At 47.1% G+C, this 15446-nt stretch overlaps 1 non-coding gene across 1 annotated transcript; it reads left to right on the forward strand.

Annotated features, from left to right (window-relative positions):
- The first annotated feature begins 8244 nt into the window (after positions 1 to 8244).
- TRNAR-UCU lies at positions 8245 to 8329 on the forward strand. Its single transcript is given in 2 exon segments — positions 8245 to 8281; positions 8294 to 8329. It is a non-coding gene; the product is annotated as a tRNA-Arg (tRNA).
- Positions 8330 to 15446: the final 7117 nt, after the last annotated feature.

Consider the following 15446-nt stretch of genomic DNA (forward strand, 5'->3'; position numbering starts at 1 on the left):
TGGGTAGTTTTTAAAAATGCAGATGCCAGGGCCCCACCACCAGAGACTCTATTTTCCTTGGACTTGGGAGCATCCTGGGCATCAGATTCTATCACGTGGCCAAGTCTGAGGCCCCCTGGTCTAACAGGTCTGTCTCCAGTTGCTAGTTCCCTCCTGATTTCCTTCCACACAGCAGCTGCCACAGTACAGAGTAACTGTGAATTTGGGGGCAAGGGCCCTGGCCCAGTCTTGCTGCTTTCCCTGTGTCTGCCTTCCCATTGGGACAGGACCAATGCCTCTTGGAGGGTCATTGTAAGCATGGGGCCCATCTGCATACACATCGAGAGCTCAGAATGGGGCCTGCATGATTTATTACTTCATCATTACTCCCAACTGCTAGAGGATTAAAATTAGTTTAACTTTAGTAAATGGTTTTCCATTGTTGGACCCAGGAGTGGGGAAATGCCTCTGTTTGTTGAGAATTTGGAAGGAAGAGATGGGGAGAGGTCCCAGACCTGCTCCCCCAAATGGGGTCCCTGAAAGCAGAATTAGGACACAGCAGGTGTCCTTCCAGGTCCTTCCACATGGTTGTTCAGGCAGTATTTAAGGAGTGCCCGCCGTGGACAGGGCATTGGGTGAAACCTCAGGGAGAACTGCCTAGAGGTAGAAAGCCAGGGTGTCTCACATTCCAGAGCTCATAGTCTACCACAGAAGATAGGCTAGGCACGCACTTGCGGAGCCTCCTTACTGCCTGTAGGACCCAGCCATTTACTCGGTGCCCACAGAAGCCTGCCGCCAGCGAGCCTACAGAAAGCCTGGTTCCTTCCCCACAAGGTGCCTATAGTCTGGGAAAGGAGACAGAAAAGCAAATAGAAAAGTGTACAGCTTCCAAGGTGCTTTGGGAATCCAAAAAGGAGTCATTTCACCCCACACACACCCAGTTCCCTGCCACCCCAGAAAGAAGAATGGATGGGAATGTTCTTGAAGGAAGTAAGGTAGGCTGCAACAGCATTGCATCTGAAGCCCTTCCAGATCTTGGCCCCACTGACTGTGCCAGGAGTCTGTCTTGCCGGGTCAAGCCCATTTCCTGTGCCCATCCACGCTCTCCTGTCCGACTTTGCTCAAGATTGCAAGGTACGTGGGAGCAGTACACCATGTGTCCTCTTCATCCATGTCCACAGAGACCAGTGCAAAGCCCGGCTGAAGGCTGGCATGAATAAACATGCAGTGTGCAGGCTCAAAGCTTGACCAAACTCAGAGACTCAGGTCAGGCGTGGCCTTCGTGCAGCCGGCTCGCCAGCAGGTGGTGACTGCCCCCTTCCGGAGCTCTGCTTAGAAGCATGCTCAGCCCCCCAGTCAACCCAGCCTCGAGTTCTGAGGCGGGGCCTGCCACAGACACCACACACTGGCTTCTACCCCAGTTTCCCTTTTGACTAGACCCCCGTCTAGTCAAACCTGAGTCTGAACACCAGCCTGAGTCTGAGACTCTCAAACAGCTCTTCCCAAGCCCTTCCCTCTGGGGACTGGATCCCCTTGCATTTACCTCAGCTGTGATTTCTGTCCTCTTGAGAATGGACTGATGGCACAGAACCACAGAACTGAGCCCAGCCTTCTCCGGTAGCACCTTCTCCTCTCGCACCGACTGCAGTCAAGGCCAAGTTAGCTAGACCCTTTTTCACACTGTGCTCCTGGACTGCTCAGGCTCTCCCATTTTCCCAGCCTGTCCTATCTTCCTCCTCACATTCCCCAGGCCCTATGCTCACCCCGGCCGGTAGCCTCACACAAGTTGTCCCCAGGTTAGACAGTTTTTTCAAATGTAGCCTCTTCCTTCATTCCCCCTCTCTGGATGTAAGCTCTCTCTCCTCTGAAGTCCCTGAACCTACACCTCACTTGGAGACCTCCTGACCTTGCATCACAGTTGTTTGTTTACCTGTGGTCATTTCTAGTAGGCTGTAACCAGGCACACATCTTTCTTTGTATCTCAAGGAGGCCCTCCATCACTGCTTGCTGAAGAGATGAAGAAGCCCAAGAAAACACCAAGCACAAACTAAGTGAAACTGAATGGTCTCCTTGACGCTTGGCCTGTTCCCCCCAACTCAACCTGCCCACCACCACCCCCGTCAATCATTTGAAAGCACCATCATTCTATAGTATACACCAAAGAAACTAGTGGCTCCCCATTGCCTGTAGCATTAAATCCACATTCCTTGTCCTGTACCAAGCCTTCCCCCAGCCACTTTGCCACATGTGGCTTCAGTCCCTACTTGTCCCACCTCATCTCCTGACGCTTTCAAGTCCTCACCCCCAGCAGTACTTCTTTAAGAGCCGATTTGTCCCTCTTTTCTATCTTAATATCTAGAGTAGATCTTCATCCTGGGAAATTTTATTTTCCTTTCCTCATTCCCATCTTGCCACCTGTGTAGTTTGGTTATTGGTCTGGCTAATAACTCAGTGCTAAGATTTTTTAGAATAAGAAGGGCCATCATGCAAATGCTGGGAAATTCTGTCTGGCACAAAAAAAAAATCCTCATTTTGGAAAATCATCGGTTGCACACGTGAAAATGAGAACCCATTCAAGCTTCCTGGGACAGAACCCTGAGGAGATCATGAAGCTGAAGGTAAATGTTTGCAGTTTTCAGTCTGAGAAGCTGGGTGTTCTGTTTGGTAACAGAACAATGTCTACAGTCCAGTAGAAACTGGGTAGGGAGATGGATAACGTGTCTTGAGTTGCAACAAATTTAGCTGATACTGTATCTGAACTTTGGTTTGTTCCTGCAGAGTGTGGGATTTCTTTATGGGGAGTTGCTTGCTAATAATAACAGCAAACAGTTGTTACATACTTACTATGTGCCAGGCCTGAGATAAAGCCTTGCAAGGATTAAGTCCTGTAATCCTCACAACAAATTTAGGATATTTCAGATGAGGAAAAGAAATCTCTGAGAAGTTGGGAAGCATGTCTTACAAGAAAGAATCATAGCCAAGATGTGCACACCAAGAGTCTGAGTCCACAGTCTATGCCCCACAGAGCACATCTTTGTTTTTTTAAAAATCTCATCCTTTTAAAACTTCTTTTTTGGGGTATACTTCCTAAGGAATATTGTCATACATGTTTACTCAAAAACCTTTTACTGGCAGGAGTGTCCACCACACTTCGCCATTGGTTTTCATGTGTTGTATTGCATTATTTGCTTTTGCCTCATTTTCACTGGTCATATTTCTCTCCAGGAATTTGAAGTCTCTTTGGATTGTGTCTTAAACTTCCACTCTGTCCCTACAGCAGGCCCAAGTCTCCCTAAATATTCACTGAACTGAATTAAACCGATACTCCAATGACCTTCTCCCGCTGAAGCAAAGCCAAGCCGGTGAAAATATATAACAGCATAGATTTCCAGACCTTCTGGGGCAGGCTGGAGCTGTTACCAAGCCCTGCAAATAGAACAACATAGCAACTTAAAAATAATTCTACTGTGCAAACATGAAATGTGTTACTGCAGTCTCCCAGAGGTGTATAATGCATTTGAACTTTAAAACACCAAATTGAACTTGTATTTAATTTAGAGTTTTGCTCTTCAGGAAGCTCAAAATGCCCTGGGCAATTTGTCGCCTTGGAGGTGGTTATAGTGTGTCTTTGGCCCCCTCTGCCGGTAAAAATGAAGAAGTAAATTTTTTTTTTTTTTTTTAATTTGAAGAAATTCTGTAATGTCTGATGTCTACTGCATGTACTGCCTGAGGAAATTCACCTCAGGGTCAGAAAAGGTTTCAGAAAACTTACTGAATTTTTCTCCTCTGGTGGCAACTAAACATACATTTTCATTCCTTTTACATGCTAACATTGCTGCCTATGAAGCTAGATTCACTATAACCTGCTTACTAATTGTCATAGAACGCCCATAGCTTGTTCCACTGTGGCTTTCCCAGTCTTCTGTCTGGGGGTAAAAAGTACAACTTTGATCGCTAGCGGCTTTGTCACATAAGGCTTGTTCTCCCTCCCTAACTGCTAACCCTGTATCTTGGTAATGTTTTCTGTGACAGGACAAGGGGTTCTTAACTAGGGAGAGGAATCAAATATCTAAAAGTCTTTCATCAAGTGGAATTAGGGACACACACATCTTTCCCTAGCATGTTGTATCTTTCCCAATGCCCCCTTTCCAGAACGTTTTTTTTCTTTCCAGAACCTTTTTTTTTTTTTTTAATTTTATCTATTTGACAGAGAGAGAGCGCACACAAGCAGGGGAGAGGCAATCTAGGCAAGAGGGAGAAGCAGGCTCCCCACTGAACAAGGAGCCCAATATGGGACTTGATCCCGGATTCCAGGATCATGATGTGAGCCAAAGGCTGATGCCTAACCCACTGAGCCATCCAGGTTCCCCTTCCTAGAAGCTTTATATATGAGTCTAAAGTGTTACTTAGTTATCTCAATGACTGATCACTTGAGAGCTGGCTCCAACGCCCCCACGCAGAGTTCCTTTGTGTGGTGTTCGCACAGGAGCACTGAGGCCTCTCTTCCCGTTTCTTCATGTTCAACTCCAAGGATCAGTGAAGACTGAGATGCCACCAGTGGCTGGTACATTGCAGAGTTCAACAAAGATCTGTTTACATAAATATGATGTAAAGTCATATTCTATTTTGTGGGCTAATTTTGTATATGTGGGAATTCCTTGATAATGCAAAGATGTGTTTTCCTTCATTAATCTTAAAGGGGGTATAACAATGCTATACACAAAATGTTTGTTGTCAAGGAGTGTTACTTGTATTACAGCGGAATGAAACAGGCCTGGCAGAGTTCAGCCATTTACTGTTTGGAGACGCAATCTACCATGGGCCCTTAGCACCCTTGCACAATCTTGCCACATATGCTAAGGATGCAAGACCCTGTTCTTGTGGGCCATGTCTCAGGGTTGTGCTTGCAGTGAGCAAACTTGAAGGATGAGGGTGTCTCCCCATGGGACAAAGAGAAGGCCTGCTTACTGCTTGCTCCATAATGGCGCGTTCCCCAAGTTTACCATTCCTCTCCTGTAACACAACCCATTTGGTGAGCAAGCATCCATCTAGACCCATCTGCTTCATTGCTGGGAGAACTGGGGTTCAGAAAACCAACACAAACATGTTGATACTATGGCTACTGCTTTTGCTCTAACAGTCTTTCATTTCTGACCCAGTATTCTCTCGTGTGCTCAGTCAGGATCCATGACAATGACAAGCACACATGTTAACCTGAAAGGAGGGTAAAATCTCAGATGCTTCACAGTTCTTGATATTTACTTTCTGGGTGTCAGTACACAATTAATTTAACCTCTTAGCTGCAGTGTCCCTGTAAGGGTCTGCCCCTCCCAGAGGAACTTGCTTGTGGACCCTGAATGTAAGGGTGGGGCAGACTGAGTGGAGCATCCAATCAGTGAGGCGTATGTATAGCCACTGGGGAAATTGGAATTCAATTGGCCGCCTGTGTGGGTGGAAGTCGGTGGAGAGCAGGGGAGTCAACGGTGAATAGAAGAGCTGTAACAGCTCTTGTAAGAGCTACAACCGCGTTTGCAGTCTCCAGCCTCCCGCGGCCCCGAGCCGCCGCCTACAGTCTCCAGCAGCCGGAGCCGCGCCTGCAGCCTCGAGCTGCCAGAGGCCCCGCCTCCGGCGGCCCCGCCTCCTGCGGCCCCGAGCCGCCGCCTGCAGCCTCCAGCCTCCAGCAGCCCCTAGCCGCCGCCTGCAGCCTCCAGCATCCGGCGGTCCCCAGCCGCCGCCTGCAGCCTCCAGCATCCGGTGGCCCCGAGCCGCGGCCTGCAGCCTCAAGCCGCCTGCAGCTTCCAGCTTCTGGCGGTCCAGCCTCCGGCGGCCCCCAGCATCCAGCATCCGGCGGCCCCCAGCCGCCGCCTGCAGCCTCGAGCCGCCTGCAGCTTCCAGCTTCCGGCGGTCCAGCCTCCGGTGGCCCCGAGCCGCCGCCCGCAGCATCCAGCATCCGGCGGCCCCCAGCCGCCGCCTGCAGCCTCGAGCCGCCTGAAGCCCCACCTCTGGCGGTCCTGCCTCCCGGGGCCCCGAGCCGCCGCCTGCAGTCTCCAGCCGCCTGCAGCTTCCAGCTTCCGGCGGTCCCGCCTCCGGCGGCTCCGAGCCGCAGCCCGCAGCATCCAGCCTCCGGCGGCCCCGAGCCGCCGCCTGCAGCCTGTAGCCTCCGGCGGCCCTGCCTTCAGCAGCCCGGCGAGCTGCCGATACCCCAGCGGTCCAGCGGTCCTGATGCCTACAGACCCTGGATGCCAGCAGTTGGCGGTCCTGACACCTGCAGCCCCTAGGTGCCAGCGGTCTCGAGGCGTAAGCAGCCCTGAGATGCCAACGGCCCCTAGACACCAGCAGCCTCGCTGCAAAATGCCTCGCTACCCCAAACCACAAGTGGCCTTGTCCGCAGTGGTAGCTTCCTTCGGGTGGAAGCCTGGTCAGAGTAGCATCGTGGGGAACAGAGTCTGTGTCATCCGGGTTGTCCTCCTTGTCATTGTTGCTTCTTCGTCATTGGGAGTGGCCTCATCTAGGAAACGGTCTTGTCCAGAACAGCCTCTTCTTGGGAGCGGCCTTGTCCGGGGAGCAACTTCATTGAGCAGTGGCCTTGTCTTGGGAGTGGCCTCTTCTTGGGAATGGCTCCAATCATGGAGCGGCCTCATCTGCGGAGCAGCAGCGTCATCTAGAGCGGCCTCGTCCAGAGTGGCCTTCTTGGAAGTGACCTTGTTGGGATCATCGTCACCGCCTTTTCGTAAGAGGTAGCTCTGACCGGTTGTTTGATTCCTGATGCTTGGCGCGAAATAAAGTTTTGCTTGACCTTCGCTTTGTATCAGTCTCGTTCCTTTGATCACGGACCCTAACAGTCCCTTCTTTATAAAGGGGAAAAGAGTACCTGCCTCACAGCACTGTTGTGGGGTTAAGTAAGAATGGAAAGATCCCTACCACACTAGAATCTTCCTGGGAACCCTTCTCTTCAGAACACTGACAGGGATTGCTTTGCATTGATGCCTCATGATGCTAGGCAGGGACAAGCGGCGTGGACCACGGTCTAGGTTGTGGCTGAACGTGGTTTGGTGCAGAAGTGGGCTGTGGAGCAACCTCAAGAGCGCGCGCAGCGGCGCCACAGCATTTTCTACGTGGGCGGGGCTCGGAAAGCCGCAACTGATTGGAGCGGGAAGCCAGGGATATTGTCTGCAGCGGTTGCATAGCAACCACACAGTATTTACTTAGATTGTTTATTTCAAGTGGCTTCGGGGCCGAAGAGGACGACTGTGGGGGTGGGGGGCACTGAACACCCCACTCCCCTACCCCATCACCCACCTGATTCCTGGCGACTGCGCCATTCCAAGGAGCGTTGGTCTCGGCCGCCGCCCTCCTCTCCCAGAGCAAGCCCGCGGCCGCGCTCGGGCGCGCGCCCTCCAGCCACACGCACCCGCACCCGCACACGCATGCTCCCGGCGCTCCCACGCGCGCAGCCACCCTCGCGACAGCCGCCCACGCAGCCGCGTGCTCTCCGCGCGCGGGCTGGGGGCGGCTGCGCGGCACCCGTGGAGGCGGCTCCCGGCACTTGGATGGGCTCTCAGAGGATGCTGCGGCGCGGGGCGCGTCGCCCCCCTCAGTCCACCAGAGCCCGGATGCCTCAGAAATTCGGCTCTGGGTCTGTGGGGAGCGAAATGCAACCCAAACCCCATTTTACTGAACCCTGCGCAAATAAAACTCGCACAAGCACGCACACAGACGCCGCCGCGGCCCGCCGGGGAAGAGTCCGGCACCCGGGAGGGGCCGCCGTTCGAGATCGGCCGCTAAAAGGTGCTACGTAAGTGCCGGACGCTACCGGACCGGCTTAACCGCGCAACGGCCGGCCTGGTTCCGCGTCGCCGGGGCCGGGGCCCGGGCGGGGCGTGACCGGCCGCCGGAGAGAGCCGGTAGGCGGGGGCGCTCGGGGCAGGAAGGGACCGGGTGGGGGAACAGCGCGGGGTTGAGTCGTCCTGCGCGGCCGTGTCCTGGGCAGGCCAGAGACGGGGCTGCGGCAGCCCTCAGACCGACCGACCGACCGACCGAGACGGGCCCGGCGGACTTGCGGGTCTGGTCGACCTTGTGAGAGTCAGCTGCTGGCGAAGCACGGGCGCCTGCGGCTCACGTTCGGTGGCTGCTGCCCAGGCTTGCCATGCCCTGGCCTCGGCGACACAGACAGGAGGCCGGGGGGGCGGCTGAGGGGGTGGTGGGAAGGGCGCGGGGCCGTCGCCTCTGGCTTAACAGAGCAGATGCGCGAAGACTCCAACAGGTGGCTCCGTGGCGCAATGGATAGCGCATTGGACTTCTAGAGGCTGAGGACATTCAAAGGTTCCGGGTTCGAGTCCCGGCGGAGTCGCAGTTTTTCCTTCCGCCTATTTATTTTCTGACCCCGTCATTTCTCTCCTCCGTCTTTTTTTTCCTAGGCGGTTGAACTTGCCTCCTCTTCTCTGCCCTTTCTCCTCATGCTAGCGGCTTCTGCGGCCGTTCCACCACTAGCTGCTCGCGCGGGTATGCCCGCCCTCCGCTCGCGCGGGTATGCCCGCCCTCCGCTCGCGCGGGTATGCCCGCCCTCCGCTCGCGCGGGTATGCCCGCCCTCCGCCCGGCTTCCTCAGCTGGGTGGGTCAGGGTCCGGGCCCAGCTCTCGGCGGAGCCTGATCCAGGAACTGCGAGGAGCTGCTCCGGGCGGCGGCCAAGCCAGATCTCGCGGTTTCGGCCCAAAGGTGGTCCGGTCTCGGGTGTTCCGAGGAGCTGCCCACACGCTCCAGGGCTGACACCCCTTTGCCCTGATCGCGACCGAGACCGCGACTGCTAGGGAAGGAGGGCGAGGAAAGGATGAGAAAACACGCCTACACCGTGACCTGCGCGGTGCTGGCTGGTTGCCTTTCCAGCCCAGAAGGCTTCAGAATTGTCACGTACCGGAATCCCCAGTGGGATCCTGTCAGAGATGCAGATTTCCGAGCCTCACCGCGGAGCTCAGTTCAGCTGACCGGGGACCGGGCCCAGGAATCTGCATTTCTGATAAGAATACCCGCTGTTCTTTCCCATGATTCGAGTGCGAAGAGCTCTGAGGTCCATTCTGCCAGTCAGATCCTCCAGGCAGGGATCGCTATATTGTCTCTCCTCCCCTGACAACCCATGGGTTTGCATGAGAGTTGGGTTCCTTCTTAGGCAATGCGAATCAATGAATGAATGAATGGGATTTTCAAAATTCATTGTAACAAACTCTCCTGCAAAAAATACAAAATACGAAATTGTCAACAAAGGTACAGAGAAAAGTAAGCATCGTTGTTCCTAAATCACAGGCTTGCAATTCTCTCTCTAAGCTATTAGCGAAAATGGTTTCTGGGGAATATTTTTCAGATTTATTTGTGCACATGTCATTTTTACATATATTGTCTCTATGTTTGATGCGGACATCAGTGATACACAATTGGTAGTATGCTATACTTAATTCTTTCACTTTTTAATGTAGGTGAGCTGCCTTGTTCTAGTGTGCATATGCGTACTGTAATGATTTCAGTCTCCAATAGTTGGACATTTAGGTGTATTTTACTGTTACAATGCTTCAGTGAATATGCTTGTCCTTACATTATTGTACACGAGTGCAAGTATATCTATAGGATAGGTTCCTAGGAAGGTGGATTGCTAGGTCAAAGGTTTGTGCATTCTTTTATTGATAAGGCCACACTGCTTTCTTAGAGATTATACCTGATTTACTCTCACCAGCAATGTGTCAGAGTGCCTATTTCCTCACAGTCTGTGTGTTATCAAATAGGTGAAAAATGGTTTCCAGTTGTAGTGTTAATTCCTGTCTTGTATTAAGAGGGAAAGCTGAGCATTTTTCTTATGTAGGCTAATTTGTATTCCTTTTTTTGTTGTTGTTATTTATCTGTTCTTGAGTTTTGTGCATTTTTCTATTGCATGATTGATCCTTATCTTATTGGTTTGTAGGAGTTCTTTACATATTATGGAAACCTGTCGTTTATGATATGTGTTAAAATTATTCTTTCTCAATGTATTTATCTTTTGATTTCATATATGGTATTTTATTTTATTGTCTTACAGAAATTCACCTATTTGGATTTATCAGTGTTTTCCTTTATGGATTCCAGGTTTGGGGTCATACTACACTCATACTACAAATTATATTAAATAATTTCATCGTGTTTTAATTTAGTGTTTTATATTATCTTATTTTTGTACTTAAATCTTTATTTCATCCAGAATATACTTTTGTATAAAGGGTGAGGTGGGAATTTGGTCCCAGAATCACTGGTAATGAACACCCTTCCCTTCTCCTTTATTTGAAATGCCACTTTTATCATTTTCTAAATTTCTGTTTGCATATAGGTTTCTGGATTCTCTATTCCATTGATCTGTCTTAATTCTGATTCACCAAAACTGTGCTGTTTTTATATCTAATGGGGCCAATCTTTTCTCATAACTTTTTTTAAAAGATTTTTTTCCTCATGTATTCTTGATTTTTTTCCCCACATAATGTTAATAAGTTAGCATTTATTTAGCATTTGTTATATACCAGGTACTATTCAAGTGCTTTATGCATTTTAAAGCATTTAATCCTCCTGACGACCCTACCAGGTTGGTATTATCCCCTTTCATGGAAGGGGCATTTGAGACAGGTTAAGTAACTTGTTCAGGAATACACAACTAATAAACAGCTTGCCAAAATGCCTGGGTCTTTAGGTAAAACCATAATTCTGTATTGTCTTTTCACATGAGCCTTAGTTAAAGCTAATCTGGTTCTAATCTTAGGAGATACTTTGTTGGAGTCATGTTATTTTGTAGATTAATATATGGAGAATTGAACTAACTCTGTTGAATCTTCCTATTTAAGAGAAGCAGGGGTGGGGGAAGAACACATATACTTTTCCATTTGCTCAGTCCTTCTGTGCTCTTCAGAAGTATGTTAAAGTTTTCTGTCTATAAATATATCTTGGTTTATTTGTTAACTTTATTTCTAGATAGTTTCTTTTTTGTTGAGATCTTTTCTTCCATTATATATATATATTTTTTTTTTAAATAAAGATTTTATTTATTTATTTGGCAGAGAGAGAGAGAGAGAACAAGCACAAGCAGGGGGAGTGGCAGGTAGGGGAAGAAGCAGGCTCCCTGCTGAGCAGGGAGCCCAATGCAGCGCTCAATCCCAGGACCCTGGGATCATGATCTGAGCTGCAGGCAGAGGCTTAATTGACGGAGCCATCTAAGCGCCCCTCCCATTATATGTTCTAAGTGATTATTGCTTGTATATAAGAAGGCTTTTGATATTTTAAAAAATAAATTTATATCCAGTCATCTTAATTGAACTATTGTACTATTTAAAATTATTTTTCAGGGGCACCTGGGTGGCTCGGTGGGTTAAGCTTCTGCCTTCAGCTCAGGTCATGATCTCAAGGTCTTAGGATCGAGCCCCGCATTAGGCTCTCTGCTCAAGGGGGAGCCTGCTTCCCTTCTTCTCTCTCTGCCTGCCTCTCTGCCTACTTGTGATCTCTGTCAAATAAATAAATAAAATCTTTAAAATAAATAAATAAATAAATAAATAAAATGATTTTTCAGTTCTAAACCATGGGATACTACTTCACATCCACCAGGATGGCTGTAATTAGAAAGACAGGGGTGCCTGGGTGGCTTAGTCAGTTGAGTGTCTGGTCATGACCTCAGGGTCCTGGGATTGACCCCCACATTTGGCTCCCCGATCATCCAGGGAGTCTGTTTCTCCTCTGCCCCAGTGCTTGTGTGTGCACTCCCTCTCTCTCTCTCTCAAATAAAATCTTAAAAAAAAAAAAAAAAAAAACAAGTGTTGGCATGGATGTGGAGAAGTTAGAACCCTCATACATTGCCGGTAGGGATGTAAAATGGTACAGTCTCTTTGGAATATAGTTGGCAATTAGTCAAAAGTTTATACAGAGTTACTATATAACCCAGCAGTTTCATGCCTAGGTATATACCCAAGAGAAGTGAAAACATATGTTAACACAAAAATCTGTACATGATTGTTCATAGTAGCATTATTCTTAATAAACAAAAAGTAAAATCAACCCAAACGTCCATCAGCTGATGAGTGGATAAACAAAATGTGGTACATCCATACAATAGAATATTATTATTATTCAGTATTAAAAAAGGACTGAAATACTGATTCATGTTGCAACATGGATAAACCTTGAAAACTATGCTAAGTAAAAGAATCCAGTTGTAAAAGACCACATATTATATGATTCCATTTATATAAAATATCCTAAATAGGCAAATCTATTGAGACAGAAGTTAATTGTTGCCAAGTGCTAGGGCTAAGGGGACTGTGAAGTGACTGTGTATTTAATGGGATTTTTGGGGAGTGACAGAAATGTTCTGGAATAAGCAGTGATAATTGCATAACTCTGCATATACAAAAACCCAGTGTACTGCATATTTTTAAAAGACTGAATTTTATGGTATGTGAATTGTATTTCAATTTTTTAAAAGGAAAAGTAGTTTTTCCAGTTGACTGTTGTGTTTTCTGGAAATATATGACTCACAATTGATTATAATTTTTTTTTCTAATTCTTATGCCACATTATTATTTCTCTTATAATAGCATCTGGTATTATCTCCAAAAAAGGTTAATTTCTGTGATGATGGTGATAGTAGACTGAGCTGTCCTGTATCTGACCATTATAGGAAGGCTTCTCCACTAAGCATGATGCTAGCTTTTGGGGTGTTCCTGCACACACATACATGCATACACACACACACACACACACTTTATCACATTAAGAAACCATCCCTAGTTGTCAGTAATCTATGGAGGTTTTTTCCTTTGATCTGTTATTACTATGCAGTATATTAACAGATTTTTCTAATATTTAACCCTTCTTACATTTCTGAAGTGGATCCTACTTGGTTGTGATGCATATTTATTTTAGTATTCTAATATTTTGCATTTTTGTGTATTTGGAAAAATTGACATTTATTTATCTAGCATAAATGCAGCATTATTTAGAATGGCCCAAACTAGAAATAACCTAGATGTCTATCAATACTGAACTGTTTGTAAACAAACAGACTCATAAATACAGAGAACAAACTTGGTGGTTGCTGGGAGTAGAAGGATGGGAGAAATAGGTAAAGGAGATCAAGAGGTACAAACTTCGGTTTTAAAATAAGTTGCAAGGGACACCTGTATGTGGCTCAGTCGGTTAAACGGCTGCCTTCAGCTCAGGTCATGATTCCAGGGTCCTGGAATCGAGTCCCACATCAGGCTCCTTGTTCAGCCGGCCTGCTGCTTTCTCTCTGCCTGCTGTTCCTCCTGCTTGTATTCTCTGACAAATAAATAAAAATCTTAAAATAAGTCATGAGGATGAAAAGTACAGAATAGGAGCATATAATTAATATTGTAATATGTATGGTGACAGATGATGACTACACTTATGGTGAGCATTGTGTAACATACAGAATTGTCGATCACTGTGTTGTACACTTGAAACTAATAAGTGCCAACTACACTTCAGTTAAAAATTTTTTAAAATAATGAACTGTCTGACGAAAGTACAGTAGAGTGGTATAATTGAATACAATGCAGACCTTTTAAAATTGAGGAGAATGTATATATACCACTATGGAAAAATATCCCAGATTATATGAAAAAAGCTGATATGAAAATAAGCATGTTTCAATGTGATTGTACCTGTGTTAAATAATGTAAATAATAATAGTAATAACATGTGCCTTACTATGATTGTGTGTGCATAAGAACTTTCTGGAAGCGTATACAGTTAACAGTGCTGGACCAGGAGGAGCAATGATAATAAGGGAGGGAAGGCTTGTTTTTACTTTATATCTCATTTTAATGTTTGAATTTTTTCATAATAAGCCAATCTTATCCTTGTAATAAAAAAGTCAAGTTAAAAAAAAAAACGAAAACAAAACCCAATACTAATGATGAAGGGGGAAAAAATTGTTGCTAGATCACTTTCACATGGGCAGCTCTGATACTGCTTACCCACTGAAGTTTTTCTGAATTGCATTCACCATTTATTGACTCCTTACATTTCACTGTATGCTGGATCTCAGCCCTAAGTATACATTTTAGGAGCTCCCCTCGTTAAAAGTGGAGAAATGTAAACAAAATCTCTCTTTATAGTGGTTTTAGCGAGTAGCATGTCCTGAAGTTCTTGTACATGTTAAGGACTGTGAATTGCTTTTGGGGAGGCAGCAGTGAGCTTAGGTGTGTGCCTTCCAGCCCCGCTCAGGCTATAGTGTGGATGCCTGGTGGAAGGAGAACAGGACTGGAAGCTGGGAGATCAAGTCAGGGCAGGTGGAGTTGTCCAGGTAAGAAAATGGTGGAGGCTGGAAATAGGGAGGTGGTCTGGAGAAACCCAGAGCACAGACATTTGAGGGATAGGCAAAGAACGAGTTTTTCAGAGTCTAGGAAAAGGCAGCAGGAGAGGTAGGAAGAGAACAAGAAGAAAGTATTCTACTTGACCAAGCAAGTTGCCTCTAGAGAAATAGGGTTAAGAGGAAAAGCGAAACCTGTAACATTTTTCTAGATGCCAACAAGTTTAGTTAGCCCTTGCCATTTAATTATTCCCCAAGTCCTACTAAATAATAATTATCCCCATTTTAGAGATGAGAAAATTAAGATGCAAAGATGTTATGGGAGTAAGGTGAAAAGATTAGCCAAGGAATGATGGGAAAACATCTGCTCTTTGGAGGCAGGTAGGAAGAGGGCAGGGATAAAAAGCATGAAGATGAAGGGACAAGGACAATTAAAGGTGTTAGTTGTGAAGATCTGTTTGGGCTCTTTTACAGCTCAGCCTCACATTCCCAGGATTCAAGAAGGTATTGACAAAGAGGGAGTTGCCCCAGGGTAGGGAGACACTCCCGTATTGCTGCCTGTGGTCCAAACAGACTCAAAGGACCAAAGGCCAGGAGTGATTACATTCCAGCTTCCACCTGACCTGGGGCTTTCTACATCCATCAGTATTTTCAAAATATTTTATAATCTCATTCGTCCTCAACTGGATATATACTTTTTTGAGTATTAGCTTTGTTCAAAGAACCACATTGGAAAGAAATACAAAGGTGAGAGAGACAGAGTGCATTTTCAAGAGTTCACCCTAGTGTGTGGGGCAGGGAGCCATGGATTGATTATCCCACTAATTAGGATTGGCTTTGGTGTGAGTAGCAGGGAATTCAAAATAACAATGGATTCGGCCAGATGGAGATTTCTTCCTCATGTGAAAGTTCAGGCTTTGGCAACTACTTGATCATGAGAGATGAGATCTAGGCTCCTTTTTATTCTTTCACCTTAAAATGAAGCTTTTTTTACCTGATGTACCAGAAGACTACTCCTCCCCTGCCATCAGGTCAACATACTAGTTAGTGGGAAGAGAGAAAGGGACAGAGCCCCACTTCAAGGTCACCCTTCTCTGAGGGACACTTCCCAGAAGTTGGACATACCGCTTTCATTTAC

This window comes from Neovison vison, chromosome 2 (assembly GCF_020171115.1).
Source record: "Neovison vison isolate M4711 chromosome 2, ASM_NN_V1, whole genome shotgun sequence".
Classification (NCBI taxonomy): Eukaryota; Metazoa; Chordata; class Mammalia; order Carnivora; family Mustelidae; genus Neogale; species Neogale vison.